The sequence below is a fragment of the Apodemus sylvaticus genome, chromosome X, assembly GCF_947179515.1.
Source record: "Apodemus sylvaticus chromosome X, mApoSyl1.1, whole genome shotgun sequence".
NCBI classification, from domain to species: Eukaryota; Metazoa; Chordata; class Mammalia; order Rodentia; family Muridae; genus Apodemus; species Apodemus sylvaticus.
In genome coordinates, this window is record NC_067495.1 from 25290433 (window position 1) to 25312600 (window position 22168).

Here is a 22168-nt window from a genome sequence, read left to right on the forward strand (position 1 = left end):
TGACCTGAAGCTCCTTTCTCTGTGACAACTCCAGCTTGTGTCAAGTTCAAAACCAGCCAGTACAGATATTTATCAGAAAACTAGAGATGGACTATTTGCCTACAATTCTCATTGATACCAATGGAAGACCAAGTGTTCAAATACCTGAGCTTATGGGGTTAGGCGTGATTTTCATTCACCACAAACAAGTTAGAGGGCTTTTTAAAAGTAAGATTCAATAGTATTTTCAATGATTCACAGTAAAATAAATGCTAAATTAAAGTCAAGGAGCAAGAGCCTGTTTCAACAAAACCTCACAAGCATTTACAGCTTCATCATGTAATTCTAGCAGAAAGACTCCGAAGTTCACTTATGCTCTGAAACACAGGTGATCAACCAGTGGGTTGTGACCACTTTTAGGGTCACATATCAGATATTTATGTTACGATTCATAACAGCAGCAAAATTAATACTATAAAGTAAGAGCAACAAAAATCATTTTATGGTTAGGGGTTCACCACAACATGAGGAAGTGTATTAAAGGGTCACAGCACAAAGAAGGTTGAGCATCAATGCTATAAAACTATCCGTGTGGATTTGGAGGAAATATTCTAAAACAGTGTTTCTCAACTTGTTGGTCATGACCTCTTTTGTGGCCACATATTAGACAGATATTCTGCATATCAGATATTTACCTTAAAATTCATAACAGTAGCAAAATTACAGTTATGAAGTAGCTACAAAATAATTTTATGGTTGGGAATTGCCACAACATGAGTATTAAAGGATCAGAGCATTAAGAAGGTTGAGAACCACGGTTCTACATGATTCCTTAGATTTATTAAGGTGAGCTAGATATATAAAACTGAGAAACCAGGGCTTGTAGAAATATGCATGAACTAAAATAAGTAGGAGAGATATATTCTAGCTCCATTTCAAAGGCAGGCCTAAAATATGACTCTATACTTTCTAATGGCATCCTCAAAGAGAGAAAATACAGCCTGATTGCTTTATTGTCTAAGAAAAAACGTGCCTGTAGTCCTGGGGTGGCAAATTTGACCCAGAAGAGAGAGCTAAAAACACACTCCTGCACAGGTCTTCACACAGAGCACATCTGCATTGCTGATAGACTAATGGTGACTGCTGTGCTGCTGGTGTTATTTACAAACCCTTTGTCAAAGACTAACAAAGATGCTTATAGATGCGCCTCCTACCAAAGGTAGCTTTTCAGAGGGACTTGCAACAATGTGATCTAATGTTCCTCTCTCCTGTGGGAGAGTAAAATGTAAAATGATGAGTATTCAGAAATTAATAAACAGCTCATGCTTAAAATAAGTGTTCTTAAATACTTTGTGAAATCGGAACTGATGGCTCACATCTTTACTTCCAGCATTTGAGAGGCTAAGGCCAGCAGAATCACCATAGGTTTAAGGGTGGCATAGGCTAGTGAATTCCAGGACAGCTTGGGCTACAGAGTAAAGCCATATCTCAAAAACAAACAGATGAACAGACAAACAAAATGAAATAAGACAAACAAAAGAACCACCCAATATGAAGCTAGGGATGGAGATCAGTTGGTAGAGTATTTGCCTAGCCTGCAGAAAACCCTGAATTCTATTCCTAGAGCCATATAAATTAAATGTGGTGGCATATGCCAATAATACCAGCAATAGGGAGGTTGGAGGCAGAAGGATCAGAAGTTCAAAGCCATTCTTTGCTGCACAGCAAGTTTGAAGTCAATATGGGTTACATGATCAGTATCTCAAACATGTGTGGGGGGTATGTGTGTGCACATGTTTGTATCTTTTGGTGTATGTATATCCACCAAAGTATTGCCTTTTCTTTATAATACTTCTTTCTGGAAATATCAAGTAGATAGTTCTAAAAGGAAATTCACCTAATTTGAGACTTTCAGGTTTGTGAACAATAATGTTGGGACCGTGAGATGTAGCATTCATATCACCTTTCCTGTGAGGATTGGGTCTCATAAAATACAGCTGTATTTTGTGGTCTTAAAGGGATGAAAAAAGCTACCTAAGACTCCTTCCCAACTGGATGCTGACAATTCATTTCCATTGTGTTGGGTAGAGCCTATGTTAGGATAGGTAGGAGAGAAAAAGAAAGCATATTAGAAAAATGGCTCCTGGCTAACCCAGAGATAAATTTTACTTAGGGGCTGTCTCAAGTGCCATACTTGCAGAATCCTACTTGCTACTTGTGGCCATTTGGTTGAAGCTCTGTGGTAACCAAGAATTCCAGAGCCCAAGGACATAGGAGAGCATTCTAGAAACAGACTCATCATTGAATTTTGTTTCCATTCCAAGCTAAAGAACTCCAAAGGAATCCCGTTTTCATAATCTTAAGGCAGGTCTGAGAAGAGCATAGTGAGTGTCTTGGAGTTTACATTTAGTCATCTTGTGGTCCTTTCCTATAGAAGGGCTACCTCTTGAAGCCAGATCTCTAACTATTGCATATGTGCCAAACAAATGTAAAAGATGGCTCTGAGCAACGTGCTGAATCATCTGTTAGTAGTGGTGTGTTTTTTTCTAACTTCAACAAAATCAAACCGTAGCATACACTTGCAATTGGACTGGCTAAAACAACGACCAGATGTCTTCTCATTTCTACTGCCTGGAATTGCTCTTGCCCAAAATCAATGTTCATGAAACTAAATGTCACGTTGTCATAGAAACCTTCCAAATTATTGATGGAATGTGGGAACTGTCAATGTAAGGCATCCAACAAGGTGGGAGATGAGCTATCCAAAGCTGGGGAACGTCTCACTGAGAACTCTTGCTATGCACACCCATGAAAGGGATAGCTTTGAAGTGCACTTGCTAATTGTCCTGGGTGAAGTTCTCCAGAAGCAGAGCTGAGGTTGGTGGTTCTTGGGCAAGTGATCTTTGTGTTGGACCAGGGAAGAAGAAATTTGTAAGGAGATATGAAAATAGGCTTGGGAGAAAGCACAGATAGATAGAGTTGTAGAGGAATCCCAGTGGTTGGCTGGCTCACCCTCACCCATTCCCTTTCCATCTTCCCTCATTACTTCCCCAAATCCCACGGAAACTCTAAAATGGAAACAGTATAGTAGAACCTTACCTGATCAATCTTCAGGCAAAGAGCCTTTGGTAAGCTACACTCATCAGTCCCTGGTCCCCAGCCACCATATGTATATATGTGACAGAAGAAGTTGAAACAGCTCAGCTAAGACAGCTATGGTTGGTCAGGAGCATCCTATAGGAAGCAGGTTTCACATATGGGCTCTTGGTAACAACACGGGAAGCAGATTGAATGAAGGATCTCAGGTGTAGTCTGAAAGGCAAAAACAACAGCAATGAAATGTGCATGTCTTCAATTTGAATGAGTACCAAAGTCCTCAGTAATGTTCATTAAATGGATTGCTGCATCCCATCTCCAAAATTCTCATTCACTTAGTCTGGGATAAGACACTCACATTTCATTTTAATGATTGTGGCCCAGGACTGCACTTGGAGAAGCACTGCTCTTAAAAGCAACAATCACCCTTGGAAAGCTAGGCCATGGGTAGCTCTAGGCTCTGTACATTCACACATCAACATACTTACAAAGGTTGAATAGAGTCATCGTTGGCTCATCGAAAACATGGGTATGCTGGTATTATTAGGCCAGCGGTTTCATTAAAGATCTTCTCATAGAACTAGCCTTTGATTCCCAAATGTAAATGCCAATAAAAAAATGGAAATACTATAACATTTTATTCTAGAGACAATCCCTCAGCAGTTCAGTGACTGGATGGAAAAATGTTGAATGTGGAGTTAGGAAGCCCAGATTCTCCCATGAATGGCTTTGTGGTCATTGGCAAGTAGTCTCAAAGTGCCATGCTTCAGTTTAGTCACATATGATAGGAGACCCTAAAGGTCACTTATAGCCCTACATGGTAGTCCTACATGTGTTTAACTGTAGAACCAAAACCAAGGCTTAGGTAGCAGACTCTACTGGACTCTCTTTCTCTCTCTCTCTCTCTCTCTCTCTCTCTCTCTCTCTCTCTCTCTCTCTCTCTCCCTCCCTCCCTCCCTCTCCCTCTCCCTCTCCCTCTCACTCTCACTCTCCCTCTCTCTCTCCCCCTCTCTCTCTCTTATAAGTGAGTTTATAACATGTTATCTTTCTTGTCTTATTGGTTTTGTTTGATTTGTGTGTGTGTGTGTGTGTGTGTGTGTGTGTGTGTGTGTGTGTTTAATCTCTTACTCTCCACCTTATTCCTTTGAGGCAGAATCTTTCAATGAATCTGAACTTCACTAATTTGGCTAGACTGAATGGCCAGCAAGATTTCAGTGTGTGCCTATCTCTACCCCAAATGCCAGGGTTACAGGCATGTGTGGCTATGACCAACTAGTGGGTACTGAGAATTCAAACCCAGATCCTCAAGCTCAGATCTCAAGAACTGTTACCCTTCTCCCTATCCTGTAGTTCTAGTTTCTTAATCTGCTGAATATAATATATTCAGCAAATTCTTGAGTATTTCCATCTGGACTTCTTTAGTGTTTTACCTGTAACATGCTGATTATCCTGAATTAATTATTTTTTCACACACTATACTTTGCATGTTTTCCTTTCCACAACTCCCCCTCCCTACCTACCCAAATTTGTGTCTCCCCTATCTCTGTCTGTGTCTTTCTCTCTTATACACACACACACACACACACACACACACACACACACACACACAAAGCAAACAAAACCAATAAGACAAGAAAGATAACATGTTATAAACTCACTTATAAGAGGGTATTAGCTGTGAAATAAAGACTAACCATGCTACAATGCATAGACCCAGAGAGGCTAACTAACAAGGAAGGCTCAAACAGGGAATGCATGACTCTCCCTAGGAAGAGGAAATAGAATATATATCACTGGTGGGCTGGAAGCAGACGGGGTGGAAATGGAAGGGATCAAGTAGGGGCAGAGGAATAGAAGGTAGAGAACACTGGGAGACACATAGCATGCTATTATAGTCTTTATGAAATCAATGTACATCAGACCTGATGTGTCAGGAAGACACTGTTTCCTTGAATTCATTCATCACCTCTGTTTTTTAAAATCTTTCCACATTCTCTTCCCCATAGCTCCCTAATCCCTGAGCAGAAAAGTTTAAAGAATAAATCCGATTTAGAGAGGAATGTTCCCAAGTCTCTCATTCTCTGCACATTGTCGATTCATGGGTCTCACTATTAATTATTATCTATGGCAAGAAGAAACAAGTTTCTCTGATGTGAGTTGAGGCACAGATCTATGAGTATAGCAGTATGTCAGTAGGAATAATTTTTCTGCTGTGCTCCTTTAGCAGAAGAATAGTAATGACTTTTCCAATAGGCCCATGATCTACCTAGTCTCATATTCTTAGCCACACTAGCAGTATCAGGTATGGGTTCCCTCTCTGGAGTGAGCCTTAAATCTAATCAAAAATAGGTTATTACTCTTGTAACATTTGTGCCACTCTTTCACTAGTACATCCTGCAAGCAGGTCATGGTTGAAAGTTGCAGGTTTGGAGCTTGGCGATACTGATGCTTACCTTCTTCCAACAGTAGTTTGCAGAGCACCCTCCAGCACTGTTACTTACTATGGGTAAAGCTTTTAGTTGGGTACCAGCTCAACTTCTCCATGTTTCATGCCATAAGTGTTGTCTTTAGCAATAGGCCTTAATATTGGGTTGCGGAGAGCAACCAATAGCCTTGGCAATAGCCTGTAATGTGTTTGGAGAGGGTTCTTGGGACCATGTTGACCAGTGATTCAACAAGATGTAAGCCTTGTCTGGAACTGATGTTGTACTTGGAGCCTGATTTCCTCCTCCATCAAGAATCAGCAAGAGGAAAGCAGTGATATAGGAAAAGCATTCACCTGAATTCCCACAATGTTACAACAGGGAAGTAAAAAGAGTCATTGCCCTCTCGTGGAATACTCTATCTCTTGAATCGATCTCAGTTCCTGGAATCTTGTAGATTGGAATCATTAATCACCAAACTGACTCTGAGGGCCTGAGAGATCGCAAAGTCAGGGGCATTCCCTGTGAGCTTCAAGGTTTGATTTTAGTTCTCTGGGATGCCACATGAAAATTTGAAAGAACTTCTACTAAGTCCTACAGTCATTATGTGAATGCATAATGAGCAATCCCTAAGGAGTTACATTAAGAGAACAATGGACCACATCACACAAATGGAGGCACTCCTGCTTAAAAATTAATAAGCTGGGTAATTCAGAAGGAGCACTCCAGTGCAGACCTTACAAGCCCCAGGAAGCAGAAGCCTCCTCCGTGCATCTGGTCCCTTTCATTTTTGATGATGACAGAAAGTCACAAAATGTATGTGAAAAGCATAATTTATCTTTATTCAGCCACTTAGATGAAACTCAGTCTTGTACGAAAGTAGGAAGTACCAGGAACACTTGGGGCAGCAGCACTGGGGAGCATAGATAGCAGAAGGTGAGAAGGTATTACCCTCATAGATAGAAATATCAAATAAGACTCTGGACATGGTGGGCCTTAAGCAGAGTCCTGAGGTCAGTGAGGGGTGAGATTTGCATCTATAAGGAATATGGTAACATATTTTTGAATATATCTCTTAGATTTTAAGAGACTAGAACTTTTGCCAGACCTATTTAACAATACACCATGAAGTCACTTAAGACTTATATTTTTTATTGGTTATGTTATTTATTTACATTTCAAGTGTTATCCCCCTTCCCAGTTTCCCCTCCACAAACCCTCTATTCCCTCCCCTCCTTCCCCCTACCTCTATGAGGATGCTCCCCCACATATCCACCCACTCCTGCCTCAGCTCCCTAGTGTTCCCCTATCCTGGGTCCTCAAGCCTCCACAGGACCAAGGAGCTCTCCTCCCAGTGATGACAGATAAGGCAACCCTGTGCTCCATATGCAGCTGGAGCCATGGGTACCCCCTGTGTACTCTTTGATTTGTGTTTAGACCCTGAGAGCTTTGGGGGGTCTGATTGGTTGATATTGTTGTTCTAATTTTTGTCCTACTCTGTACCTGGACTGTTTTGTGTTTTGTTTACCTGCCTTTAAGAGAACAATGTAACAACCAAACTTCTTGCCTTGCATTTCCCATGTAATCAACTATTATAACCTAAAGTGCAGCTGTAACCTTAAATTATGTCCTCTACTATGCATCTGACCCAGAGTAATGAAAGTGGTGTGTGTGTGTGTGTGTGTGTGTGTGTGTGTACATGCGTGTGTACATATATATTTGTGTATTTTATGACAGCAAATACTAAATACAGCAAATAGATTGAAAGCAACTTTATACAATATATATCCACCATAAGCATTGTAAATACTACGAATATAGTAATGTTTGTAATGACTATTTGCTTTCCTTAGTACTCCAGAATAAGTTGGAGTAAATAACTTAATATCTTGTAAATCTGTTAGAGATTTCTGTAAAATATCCCTGATAGCTTCCTAATGTGATCTTTTCTGTGATATTCAGTAAAAACAGAGCAAAATCCTTTCATTAGGGGCAGACTTAGACAAGACAGACAGCATTTAGGCAGGCATAGGGACACAAGTTCAGATTCATACAACAAATAGATTACAGGCAGTCCAGAAACTGTAAGATAAGGAGAGGTGGAAGACACACACACAGAGAGAAGTGGAGAATTCACGTCTGGACTTGCTCTGGGTCAAACTACTCCAAGGGAAAGCTCTTTGATTTCTTTCCTCAATGTCACACTGAAGCATATTGATAACTCGAGTTTACCACTAATACATTTAAATCAACACATTTTGGTGCCTTAAGTAAGAAATCTCTGATGTATTTAATCTATACAAAGGAGGGGCAAAGTTCCAAGCAGAAGAAACATAGTTAATAGAGTCCTCAAGAAACAGCAGATGCGCTACTAGGCAGTGATGACACATGCCTTTAATCCCAGCCCTTAAGAGGCAGAGGCACGTGAATCTCTGAGTTTGAGGCTAGAGTTTCAGGATGGCCAGGGCTACACAGAGAACCCCATTTCAGAAAGAAATGAATGAAAGAAGGATAAAACAAAGGAGAAATGGAGAGAGGGAGGGAAGAAAGAAGGGAGAGAAGGAGGGATAAAGTTAAAGAAAAAAGAGAGAAGAAAGAAAAGAGAAACTACAGATGACTTGGGGCTAAAGCAGAATGACCACGGAGGGGACAAGGGTATGTCAGCACAGATGGCAGGGAAGGAGGGCAAAACGTGTTGGGTCTTCACTCCAAGTAAGATGAGAGTCCCTGAAAGGGTTAAACACACATGTGGCATGGTCTGAGGTCCCCTTTGAACGAATTCTTCTTGCTTTTTGTGACAAACACACTGTTAAGGGAAATAGGACATGATGATAAATTTGAGACGTCAACTTGACTGGACCTGGAATGATCTCAAAGATAAGCCTCTGGGCACAGCTGAAATGGATTTTGTGGATCAGGCTATTTGAAATAGAATGGCCCATCCTAAATGTGAGTGATGCCTTCCAGTGGCAACCCAGATAAAAGGCAGGCTGATGGGGAAAGCTTCGCTTTTTGATTCATTGCCTTCACATATTGCTGGCAAGTTCTTCGACTCTATTAGTGAGTTTATCTGTGCTGCTGCTGCTGCTGCTGCTTCATTCCTTCCCTAACACCAGAGAACCCTGCTTCTTTTGGACTTCCACGAGGTACTGAAAATGTATGGCTCTATGGTAATACTCCAGGCCTTCAGCACCAGGTTGGAATTGCTGAGGCATCCAGCCTGGTGACCTGAGAAGCTTCTGAGTTCTCAGCCTCTCCCGAGTGGAGGCAGCCATTGTTAAACTACCCAGCCTATGTAATAAAAGCCCTTTGTAATAGATATTCACTTTATTCATTCTAGTCCTCTAGAGAAGCCTGACCAATGGGGTGGAGTAGGAGACAGGAAACCAATGTGATAAGAATGTGGGTGAATTAGATATGTGATGTGTTTTTAACTGGCTGGCAATCCTGGCAGTTAAGAAAATCATCGATTTTTAAGATATTCATATTTTGCTGGTTGACTGAGCAGACTGTGCTGATGATCTGGGTGTAGAATAAGAAGGAAAGAAAAGAACCAAGGATGAATCCAATAGGTTTGGGCTGAGTTACTGGAAGAACAAAGCTGCCTAAAGTGCACAGCAATACAAAGAGCCATTAGAAAGCAAAGTTTTGGTTAGAGGTCTAAATTTGGGATGCCTTTTTACATCCTCCACCCCACCCCCGACAGATGTTATGTAGACAGTTGGACATACGAGTCCAAAGTCACGAAGTCAGGTGTAAGCTGAAGGTGCAATCATGGATGGCAACAACTACCTACCCACTTCTTTCTAAACCACTACACACTCTCAGCTCCATCAGTAAGTGGCATTATAAGACAAAAATATGTAGATTTATAACAGTAAAAGTTTCTCTTTTGTTGAAAAAGATTCATACAGTATATTCTGATCACTATTTCCCTTCCCCCAACTCCTCCCTGATCCTTCTCACCCACCCAACTCCACCCCTACTTCTTTCTTACTCTAAAAACATAAACAAAAAAAAACCAAGCAAACAAATCTTTTTCTTTCCTTTATTTTTTTTTCCTTTCTTTCTTTTATGACACAGAGCCTTATGTAGCCAAGACTGGCCTCAAACTCACTATGTAGTCCAAGATGACTTTGAACTTCTGATCCTTCTTCTCCATAGCTCCAATGCTACCGTGCCTGACATACACAGAGCTAAAAATGCAACCCAGGGCTTCATACATGTTAGGCAAGCACTCTGCCTAACTATAAAGCTGAGTAACTTCATTCTCAGTAGAAAAAAATTTTAACATTACAACAATTTGTAAGCAAGCCTGATATAAAAGTGTACTGGTTTAAAATACAATTGGTCTCCAAGTGCAAATTGACCACCAGGACCAGAATAGCCTAATAATATTAAAAGGATGGAGTTAGACTTTCAGTGAGCTTTTTACTCTCCCTCTCTACCTCCATGTCTACATATCAGATAAGAGCAATGAAACTGGGCGTCATCAACATCAAAAGCTTTGGTGCACCAAGGAACATTTATCAGCTAGACGTCGAGGCACATGCCTGGAATCCCAGTACTCAGAGCTTAAAGCAGGAACCTTTTGTGTTCAAAGCAATGCTGAGCTCTACAGAGCTTCTGCATCAAAAAGACGTTTATTAAGAAAGTGAAAACACTTATGTGTCCAAGAGTTACAATGTGGAATAAGATGTTTACAGAACATATATTTGACAAGGGTCTAGTACCCAGAATTTTTAGGAACCTTTACAACTCAATATCAAAGTGGGCAAGTGAGTAGAATAAACTTCTGTCCAGAACTAGCACTTAAAAGAAATGTTCAAAATCATTCACCACAAGAGAAATGCTAATCACAGTCATAATAAATCATACTTCAAACACACAAGGATGGCTATAATCAAAGGATGAAAATAATAAGAGCCTATGAGGATGAGGACACTTTATGTATCACTGCTAAGAATGAAAACTGGGGTTGGAGAGATGCCTCAGTGGGTAATAACACTCACTGTTTTTCTAAGGGACCCGTGTTGAATTCCCAACACCTACATGGTGCCTCACAACTGCCTACAGCTCCACTTCCAGGAGACCTGACACCCTCTTCCAGTCTCTGTGGGCATCAGGCACACACAGACATGCATTCAGGTAAAAACACCCACACAATAAAATAATAAGATTTTTAATTAAAGAAAGTAAAATGGAGGCTGGATAGGTGGCTCAAGGTTAAGAGCACTTGCTCTCAAGCATGAGGACCAGAGTTCAGATCCCAACACCTACATATCAAGCCATACATCCTACACATCTCCGTAAAGCAACCATTTAGAGAAACAGAGGAACTCTGGAGTTTACTATATGCAAGCCTAGCCAAAAGAAAAGTGTAAACTGCATCTTCACAGAGGAACACTGAATCAAATTGATAAGGCATAGAATGATGTTTTTAAAAGTCACCCAGTAATCTCCTTCAGCTTCTGAGCATACATGCAGACATGTACATCCATATATACCACACTCACACACACAATCAATGTTCCCCCATTGGATCACATATTTGAATACTTACTCCTCAGTTTGCAGCGCTATTTGGGAAGCTTAGGAGGTATGTCATTGTTAAAGGAAGTATGTCACTGGAGGCAGGTTTTAAGAGTTTAAAAGCCCACACCATTCCCAGTTGCTTTCTCTGTTCTGTGCTTATGGTTCAAGATATAAGTAATCTGCAGCCACTAGGCTTGCTGCTTATTTCCATGCCTCCATTTCCATGCCTCCCTGCCATGATGTATTCTTATTCTCCTAGAACCATAAATCTAATAAAGCTTTCTATAAGTTACCTTGGTCAAGGGCAACAGAAGAATTAGACACAATCCTCAGTACGTGTGGTATATACATATACAACATATAAGTATATGTTGTGGTTTCAATATGAAATGTCCTCCAAGGCTCATGTGTTTGAACATTTGGTCCCTAATTGGTGTTGCTGTTTGGGAAGGTTGTGAAACCTTTAGGAGGTAGAACCTTGCTAGATGCAGTGGCTCAGTGGGGTGGGCTTTGCAATGTCATAGCCTGGTCCCACCACCTGTTCTCTCCCTCTCTGCTTCGAGTGTGTGTGGATGAAGTCTGATCCTGCTGCCACACCTTCTCCATCACAATGTATTGTATCCCCTTTGGAACTATATGCAACTTCTTCCCTAAGTTGCTTTTGTCATGATATTTTATCACAGCCACAGAAAACAAATGAATACAGTATGTACCCAAGGAAAAACAAAAAAAGGCTCATTTTACACCATTGTTTATATTCAAAGGTCTTTACAATATAAATACTAAAAGCAACCCAAATGACCATTGATATACGAATAGGCGAACATATGGTTTGTATACAAACACCAGAATAGCACTTAGCTATCTTAAAGAACAAAATACTAATACATACTACAACATGATGAACCTTGAAGTTTCTTATGCAACATGAATGAAACCAGACCAAAGGCATCACATGTGATTCTTTTATGTAAAATAACTAAGTAACATGTGTAAAATCATGGAAGCAAAAACAAGAACGAGTGCTCAGGGAAGGAGATGGGGGAAGGGCGGAACATGGACTGACTTTTTAAATAAACATGGGTATTGCATTGGGGTAATGACCATGTTTTACAACTAGAATTGTAAAGTAGTGATTTTATAACATTTCAGTCACTATAAATGCCACTAAATTGCTCACTTTTAAATTGTTAATTTTATATTATATACATTTTATTGCATTTTTAAAAAAGAAGATAAAGTGTTAAAAGGATCGATGAAAGAAGCTTTGAAAAGCATAAGTCAGAGAAAGAATATGCCACAGCAACCAGGTGCCATTTTGAGCCTGGAACATCTCTGCTACAGACACCAAATGAACAAAACCACTTCCTTCACGCTGGAAGAGCCTACGCTTTTGGAAAAAGCGACTGTTAATAAAGCTGGTCGTTTCTCTGATTTGCATCTATTAGAGATGCATATAGTTCTATTTTCCCCATTGTTTGCCATGGTAAGCTTTGAAAATAGCTTATAAGCAAGAGAAACTGAACTGAAGGCAAATGAAAGGCGGAACTGAGCAAACTGTACCTTTGAAAGCACAGACTGTACAGAGAGGGATGGAGCTGCTATTTTCAGACTTGTGTGGGTGTGAGGATAACAGGCCTCTGGAAACAGCTGTTTAACAACAGAATGTGGGAAGTCTCTAGAGGCATGGCCCACCCTCCACAGTGAGCCACGGGCAAGGTTAGGAGTGAGATAAAAAAGTCTCAAATGGAGATTCAATCTCAGGGCTTGAATGAGTTACACTATTTAGCAAGAATATACTTGTTCTGTTCTAAAGAACAACTCTAGAGCTGAAGTAGCCAAGGCACAGGCAGACATAGTATACTATCTAGAGAATACCCTCCAAGCCTCTCTGCACCAACCACTTCCAGAAGGAAGCAGTCCCAGGTGAGATGCTAGTGACCCTAGGTAGACTTTTGTTTCAGGACATGAGCATTAGATGCAGTCTTTATGATTGGGAAGGAAAGAAGGAAGGTTGTCCAAACATTGGAGTTTCTCTCCTTTTTGTTTCAAGGTACCATTGTGTCCTTTTTTTGGAAAGCTTGTCCCATCACGACTCATTGAAAAGCAAAACCAAGTCATTTCCAAGCAGTCATGGAGAATGCACTAGAAATAGAGTGCAAATATTAGCCCATTAAAATCGGTTGACAAGCTAAGCCATATCTTCTGTACAAAACTTTGTATCTAGAGAATAATGGGAATGAGAGTGGGGGGGGGGAAAGCTTCAAAACTGTACTGGCTTGTGTTTTGTCAACTTGGCACAAGCCAAAGTCCTTTGGGAAGAGGAAACCTCAGTTGAGAAAATATCCCAACTAGATTGCCTTGTGGGCAACCAGCGGGGCATTTTTTAACTAATGATTGACATGGGCAGGCTCAGCTCACAGAGAGTGCTACTACCCCTACACAAATGGTCCTGGGTGATAAGAACTCGGGCTAAACAAGCCAGGGGAAACAAACCAGTAAACAGTACTCCTCTATGGCTTCTGCTTCAGGTCCCTGCTCTGCTTGTGTTCCTGCCCTGATTTCCTTGGATGATGGACTGTGATGTGGAAATACAGGCTGAAATCAATCTTCTCCCCAAGTTGCTTTTTGATTGTGATGTTTTATCACAGCAGTTGGAACCCTAACTGAGACAGAAATCAAGGCTATTTATTTAACTATATTCTGGTCAACATTTTCAGGATTTACTCATTCTAACAGTAATTCAACAAATCTATATTTGCTACTTGCCTTGTGCTTGGCATAAGACCAGCTGGTGGAATGCTGCATCGCTGAGCCAAGCAGACCACTCAGCTTCAGAGAACAAATGATAAACAGAGGAACATAGACAACTATTGACCCAGCCAAGGGCTGGATGGAAAGGACCATTTTCCATCATTCATTTTCAAGGTCTCCTTTCCCAATCCTTATTTTCTGTTCTAAAGTTAAACTCTATTCGTGATGAAATACCACAAGACTAATCTCCTGAAACACAAGCCTGATGTCATCAGAAATACTTTGTGTATTTCCTACGGACAATGTTATATAGTGGAGATGGTTTGGACTGAAAAAGAATATCCCTAGGGTCTCCACTTTAGTTCTTCTATGAGCAGCTTCTAAAATAAGAGCACACACATATCTAAATAAGAAACAACCTATAGTTAAACTAACTGAGGAAAGTAGCAGCTTGTCCTCCAGAAACCTGTGAAGTCTACAGACAACTAACACAGCTGAAAGAAATACCCAGTTAAAATACATACTTATATAGTCAGATGGAGAAAATCCAGGGATTTCCCAGAAAGCCTAGTTTCCAATGCCTTTCTCAATAAAACAGGTACTACATGACTTGTCACAGAACTAAAAGATGGTGAGAGCCGGTGAGTATACGCATGTGTGCGTGCATGTGTGCCTGTGTGCTTGCTTGCATGCAATGCACATAGGCATGCATGAGGACGCCAGAGAAAATCCTCAAGTATCATCTACCTTTTTTGAGACAGGGTCTCTCACAGACTTGAAACTGACCAGATAGGCTAGATAGGCTGGCTGGCCAGTGAATCCCAGGGAACACCTGTCTCTATCTCTCCAGTGCTAGGACATCAAACCAATGCCACTCTACTCATGTCCTTTTAAATAGGTTCTGGAAATCAAGGTGAGGTCGTTGAGCTTGCTAGGTAAGCACTCTACTGGCTGAACTATCTCCGTGGCCCCCCACCCATTGATTTAAAAAAAAAAAGGTTTCATGAAGCACAGGATGACCCCAAATTTGACATATAGCTGAAAATGATCTTGAATGTCTGATGTTCCTTAATCTACTTCCTTATTGTTTGGATTACAGTTGTACACCACTATACTGGGTTTATACAGAGGTAGAGTTAACCCAGGGCTTCCTGCATTCTAGGCAAATCCTCTGCCAACTTAACTACATTGTCATCCCCAACCCCAACATTCAGCCTTGTATTTTCTCATTGAGGTTCCCCAATGAGATCTAGTCCTACCCAGCATCACCTGGATACATTGTTTTATGTATATTATCCTTGAGGTTCCCCAGTAGGAGCAATTGAGGCCTAGTACTATGCAGGAAAACCTTGTTACACTGCTTTACAAACTGCATCCAGTAACAAAAGCTGAGTTGAAGAACCAGCTGAGAAAAGGCAGGGACCACAATAAATCCTCATAGGCAGAACCCAGACACCAACAATATATAGACACCAGCTAACCTCCAAATTACAGTCCTCTGTGTCAGGTGGGACAAGTCAACATCAAGGTGATTGGGTTGGGAAGCTTTCATTAAGCAACCACAGAATTTGAGGCCTAAATTGACAGTAAATTCCATATGAAATAATAATTTAATGGAAAGACAACATCTCTGGGGAAATTCAAAACAGTATTTCCACTGTCAACTTACCATGTCTCCTATTCAATTCCTTTAAACATCACAGTGGTCCCTCTCCTACCATGTACTCTAATTTATCAATCTGAAGGTATGTTCCATCTCTTCAACAGTTGAGAAATGTGCCCTTGCCATAGCATTGAATTATTGACTATTTGGGATGGAAACACTGCAGATACAGCCTTAAGGTTCCATGGGCTAAAGCCAGTTGAGCAGCAACTGAGTAGTTAGTTGATTGCGGTAAACAACTGACCATCTGAAATGTAGAGGACAGAATGACAATGGAAGAAAATTGCTCCAACTAAAAATAATCTGTGTATAAGAAAGTAAACAAGAGAGTCTCAATTTGTGACTTTTACTCAGTACAGAGCATTTAAGCTTTAGAATTTAGCTACAGTAAAATGTGATTACTGGTTGCTTTTCAAGTTGGACACCAAATCACAAATGCACATATACCTTCTTTACAAGGAACATGAACTATGACATTGTGTAGGGTCATCTTGCTGTCTTCATCATCCTCCTTCATCTCCCCTTCTTTCATCCTCCACTGATGCTACTTAGGGGTAGGTCCTAAGAAAAATTTGAATTTGTTGTATTTGTACTTTGCAACAAACACTCCGTTGTCTGCTGTGAAGTACTTGTAAGCAGGAAGTAGACGTCTAAACAGGGCCCTAAAACGTCTCCTGAGTAGAAACTGCTCCAAGGATACCAGACAGTCTGGGATTCTGAAGCTTATTATTGAAGATGTCTAGCAAGACAAGAATGATGACTGGCTTATATAAGCTTTAGGCTTATGTAGAAAAAGAATTAGAGGGGCTGGAGAGATGGCTCAGTGGTTAAGAGCACTGACTGCTCTTCCAGAGGTCATGAGTTCAAATCCCAGCAACCACATGGTGGCTCACAACCATCCATAAGGAGAACTGACTCCCTCTTCTGGAGTATTTGAAGACAGCTACAGTGTACACACATGATAAATAAATAAACCTTAAAAAGAAAAGGAATTAGAGTTAAGAGAGGCTTGTATAATGCAGTCCTGATCAAAGTGGGGTCTGGTTGATCATTGTCTCAATTCTAGCTCTACAATGCATGCTGCCTGGGTCAGCATTTATTCACAGTTGTCAAGAACCCCAGAGAAGGTCATATCCATCCAGTTTATCTGAACTGTTCAGATCACTCAGACAAGCTTTCTTGGCCTTGCCTTGTCTGGAGACACAGGGAAGATCAAACACCGAGTGACTGCATGTGTGACCTTTACTTGGTCTCCAAGGTATGATGCCAATGATTATGATCAGATCTCAAAGAGACATGGACTGCCTTTGAAAGATCCAAATTCAACCCAGGCACATAAAATATATAGGAATAAGTCTACTCCAACAACCTTGAGGCTCATACTGTGGGACAAAACAAAACAGAGGAAAATGTCAGTTCTGCATCAGCAGCTGCATCCTGAAATTATCAGGAAACACACCCGGTGTTTATAATTCTTCTTCAGGCTTGCTGTTGGCAAGAGCCCTTCAGTAAGGCAATTAACAGCTCCATGCTCCTATTCCCTCACCACCACTAGCATCATACCACCTACTCATCCCAAAAGACTCATATTAGCTTGAGCCCATAAATGAATCATTTTAACACTATTCATTTATACTAATAAAGGCTTCATAAGATCCGTACTGGGAAAATTCAGGGCTGTTTATATAACCAGAGTCCAGAGTTTTAAAGATAAAAGTCTGGGCTCTAGCAGCTCTCCAAAACTTAGGCTCAGTTACCTGTCCCCATCACACCAATTAAAGAGATGGGTAATGGTGGAAAGCAGAGAGAGAGAGAGAGAGAGAGAGAGAGAGAGAGAGAGAGAGAGAGAGAGAGAGAGAGAGAGAGGGAGAGAGGGAGAGAGAGAGAGAGAGAGAGAGAGAGAGAGAGAGAGAGAGAGAGAGATTCAATGTGACCACAGTGGGAAGAGAAACTAATAAAAGGATCCTGCCATCTCCTGTCCATCTTTGTGGTATTGACATGAGCTTTAGGCTTACATATAAAAGGAATTGAGTTAAGATAGACCTACACAATGCAGTCCTGACCAAGGTGGGCTCTGGTTGATCATTGTTTCAATCCTAGTTCTGCAATATTGTCCAAAGACCTCAGAGCTGTCATTGCTTGAACAGATCCATCTGGTTCCTTCAAGATGATCACTTCTAGTCCTGAGCCATGGGTGTATCATCCTCATCTGGGCATATGTCTATCCTGTGAGGCTTTATACTTCCAGAAATCCAAGTTGACTCCAGGTTTGGACTTTATTTTTGTACCTTCTGTTAAAATGAAAGTAATAGACAGACTCAAAACGAAGGCAAAGATGTCAGGCTTTCATCCTACAGACCCAAATGCATTTTAGCAAAAGCAATTTCTAAGTGCCTGATTCATTTAATTGTTCAAATAGGAAACGTCATTCTCCTTTATAGGGTCTCATAGACCTTAAATAACCCTATGAATTGTTCAAATAGTAAACTTCATTCTCCTTTTTAAGTATCCTAGACCTTAAATAACCCTATGAAATTCCCTAATTTATCAACTGCTTTATTTTAAGGTAAGTCCAGTATAATGTTCTTTACAACCTTTTTCTCCAGTATAATGTTCTTACAACCTTTACAATCTTTTTCTCATAAGTTAAAGTAAATACATTAAAGTTTACTGAGTCCAGCCAGTGAATGACAGGGATGAGATTCAAGACCCAAAAGCTACCACCACCCCCATTTTAATGTAAAGGGGTCTATTATCCTTTCTTCCATGGACAGGCGATCTTCACTACCTGTTTCCACTCATAAATGCACAGACAGGGCAGGAAATAGTTGCATAAATTCTGCTCCACAGATACCAAACCTAGACTCTTAGGCAAAATCTTGATGGAATAATTTCACTTCTTCAAAGTTGTTGTGGTTCATGTATTTCAACACTCAGTCCTCAGCTAGTGCTGCTCTTTGGGGAGTTGTAGAATTTTGGAGAGTGGGGACTGTCTCGATAAAGTGGGTCCCTGGAGGGCAGGTTGACTTCTGAATGAGCTTTGTGAAATGTAAGCAAGGCACTTCCCATCATTAATATGACCCAGCTCATCACCACACAGCATCTTGTCTGTCGTTCTGCATAGCTTTCTTTGTTGTCACTTGTTCAACACATTGAGAGTGAGGGTGAAATAGAGCTGGCCTAGAAAATCTAGTTTAAGCATGGCTCTGTGCACAGGGCTCTGGCTATTGCTTGGGTCCATCTACGAGTAAAAGTACTGCTTCCTGGTGGAAAATAGTGGGGGGGGGGAGTCAATTTTAGCTTGGGTATGGAATAAGGGGGAGCTCCTAGGCTGTGGCAAGCAAGAGCCAAGCCCCCAAAACATTTTTCTTGCTCACCTTGTTGTCTCAAAAGAAGTCTCTTCCCTGGGAAGTTTGCTAAGTATAACTAACAAGCTGTAAAAGGACTGGAAGAAAGTACTATAAGTACCAGACTCTGTAACTTCCTTGGGTACCTGGCATAGAATAAAGGACCTAATTAATTACTAAACATAGTCATAGCCCAGGCCCTAGGTGCCATGGGAGTACATAGCACTTAAGCAACACTTAAACAGTACTAGGGCTGGGCTTTACACATGAGATGTCATTTAAACATCACCATAATTTATAAGGAGAATTCCATCCCTAGTGCCAACTCAAAAAGCGATGGGAATTGAGACATGGAGATCTCACAACTTATAAGTGACAGGGTTTGGATTTGAACCACATCTAGTTCCCAGGTAGATGCTTTAACCACTCCATTGTGACTGCCATCCATTCTTCTACTTGCCACAGGTGCTCTGATCTAACTAGCATTGCTTAAGATATCGGTCTCTGCAGACACCAAGGCATGCTAGAGACAGAACTGGACCACAAATTATCCATGTTTCTGTCACTCTGGTGTTGCTAGATCCTCTTGAGACAAACAACAGAAATTATCTGTCATTTAAGATGCTGTTACTTTTCCAAACTGTTCCTCAAGTCAATGCACAGGTAAGCTCCCTGTCTCCATTTGTTCCCTTAGCCAGTCGACCCATCTTTCCAAATGTGCCATTTCAAGTGATTCTCACAATGACTTCAGTAAACTCCCTTGGCCCCTTATCACACAGGTCTTCATACAGATGCTTCAGACAACAAAGGGGAGAGTTCAGCTGAAAATAAATTTCTCTTTAGTCAAATATCTCCACATTACACAATGGAGTACTACTCAGCTATTAAAAACAATGAATTCGGCACCTAGGCGGCTTTTGTCTGCCAGCCCACCGGGCTCGGGAAGCTGCGGAAGGAGAGAAGCCCCACAGCCATATTTGCTGTCTGCAGGGACACAAAAGGATCTCTAGGTACTGTAACACCCTGAGCCTTAGATTTCTGGTGGTGCAAACTTCCAGGGGTCTGCCTGCACTCAGGAACTGAGCACCTAGGTGGCTTTTGTCGGCCTGTCCACCGGGCCCGTGTCCCGCCCAGGAAGCTGTGGAAGGAGAGAAGCCCTGCGGCCAAACTTGCTGTCTGCAGGGACACAAAAGGATCACTAGGTACTGTAACACCCTGAGCTTTAGATTTCTGGTGGTGCAAACCACCAGGGGTCTGCCTGTACTCAGGAACTGAGCACATAGGTGGTTCATCTGCAGGCCAGTCCATCATAGGACCTGTGTTCTATGTGAGAATCAACAGAGGGAGTGACCCCCACCACAACTTCTTCCCTCCATAATAGAGCAGACAGAGAATACCTGGTTGATCTTGACAACCTAAGTATAGCATTGCTTGAGGCAAGACAGAGAAGGGCTCCAAAGGCACAAAAGAGGAAGCCAGCATATCAATAATCTGTGCCAGAAGAAACCCAGTCATCCAGTGTTGCAGAAATAACCTTAAAGATCCACAGTAGGTTGAAGCTCCAGCCAGTGACAATAAGACCATCTAACTCCTGGGAGAACCAGATGGCTAAAGGCAAACGTAGGAACGTTACTAACAGACACCAAGGCATTATGGCAGCATCTGAACCCAATTCTCCAAACTTAGCAAGTCCTGGATACCCCAACACACCAGAAAAACAAGATTTGGATTTAAAATCACTGGTCATGATGCTAGTACAGGAACACATGAAGGACATACTTAAAGAAATTCAGGAGAAAATGGATCAAAAATTAGAAGCCCTTACAAGGGAAACACAAAAATCACTTAAAGAAATTCAGGAGAATACAAAAGCCAATAAGGAGGAAACGCAAAAATCACTTAAAGAAATACAGGAAAACCTTGATCAACAGGCAGCAGTCATGAAAGAGGAAACACAAAAATCGCTTAAAGAATTAGAGGAAAACACAAACAAGCAAATGACAGAACTGAGCAAAAATTTTCAGGATCTAAAAACAGAAGTAGAAACAACTAAGAAAGCACAAAGGGAGACAACTTTGGAGATAGAAAACCTTGCGAAGAAATCAGGGACCATAGATGCAAATATCAACCACAGAATACAAGAGATAGAAGAAAGAATCTCAGATGCCAAAGATACCATAGAAACCATGGACTCAACAGTTAAAGAAAATGCAAAATGCAAAAAGCTTGTAACCCAAAATATCCAGGAAATCCAGGACACAATGAGAAAGCCAAATCTAAGGATCATAGGTATTGATGAGAGTGAAGATTTACAACTTAAAGGGCCAGCAAATATCTTCAACAAAATTATGGAAGAAAACTTCCCTAACCTAAAGAGAGAGACGCCCATGAATATACAAGAAGCCTACAGAACTCCAAACAGACTGGACCAGAACAGAAATACCTCCTGTCACATAATAATCAAAACCCCAAATGTACTAAACAAAGAAAGAATACTTAGGGCAGTAAGAGAAAAAGGGCAAGTAACATATAAAGGAAGACCTATCAGAATTACACCAGATTTCTCACCAGAGACCATGAAAGCTAGAAGATCCTGGGCGGAACTCATGCAGACTCTAAGAGAACACAAATGCCAGTCGAGACTACTATACCCAGCGAAACTCTCAATTACTATAAATGGAGAAACCAAGATATTCCACGACAAAACCAAATTTACACAATATCTTTCTACAAACCCAGCCCTACAAAGGTTAATAGGGGGAAAGCACCAGTACAACGAGGGAAACTATACCCTGGCAAGAGCAGGATATTAAGCTTCTTTCATCAAACCCAAAGAGGATAACCACACACATATAAAATTAAAATCAAAAATGTTAGGAAGCAATAACCACTACTCATTGATATCTCTTAATATCAATGGACTCAATTCCCCAATAAAAAGACATAGACTAACAGACTGGTTACGTAAACAGGTCCCTACATTTTGCTGCTTACAGGAAACACACCTCAATGTCAAAGACAAAAACTACCTTAGAGTAAAAGGCTGGAAGACAATTCTACAAGCAAATGGTTCCAGGAAAAAAAAAACAATGAATTCATGAAATTCTTAGTCAAATGGATGGAATTAGAAAATATCATCCTGAGTGAGGTAATACACATGGTATGCACTCACTGATAACTGGATGTTAGCTCAGAAGCTTGGAATACCCAAGAGAGAACTCACAGACCACATGGAGCTCAAGAAGAAGGAAGAACAATGTATGGACACTCTGGTCCTTCTTAAAAGTGGGAACAAACCCACAAGAGAAGATACAGAGACAAAGTGTGGAGCAGAAACTGAGAGAAAGACCATCCAGAGACTGCCCCCACCT

The 22168-nt window shown here is 41.0% G+C and overlaps 1 long non-coding RNA gene across 1 annotated transcript in view; it reads right to left on the reverse strand.

The window, feature by feature from the left end:
* Positions 1-22168, reverse strand: part of LOC127675299 (uncharacterized) — a 45310-nt gene that overhangs the window by 17561 nt on the left and 5581 nt on the right. Inside the window, exon 3 of the long non-coding RNA XR_007975470.1 lies at positions 3079-3291. This is a non-coding gene — a long non-coding RNA (uncharacterized LOC127675299). The remainder of the gene's footprint in view (positions 1-3078; positions 3292-22168) is intronic.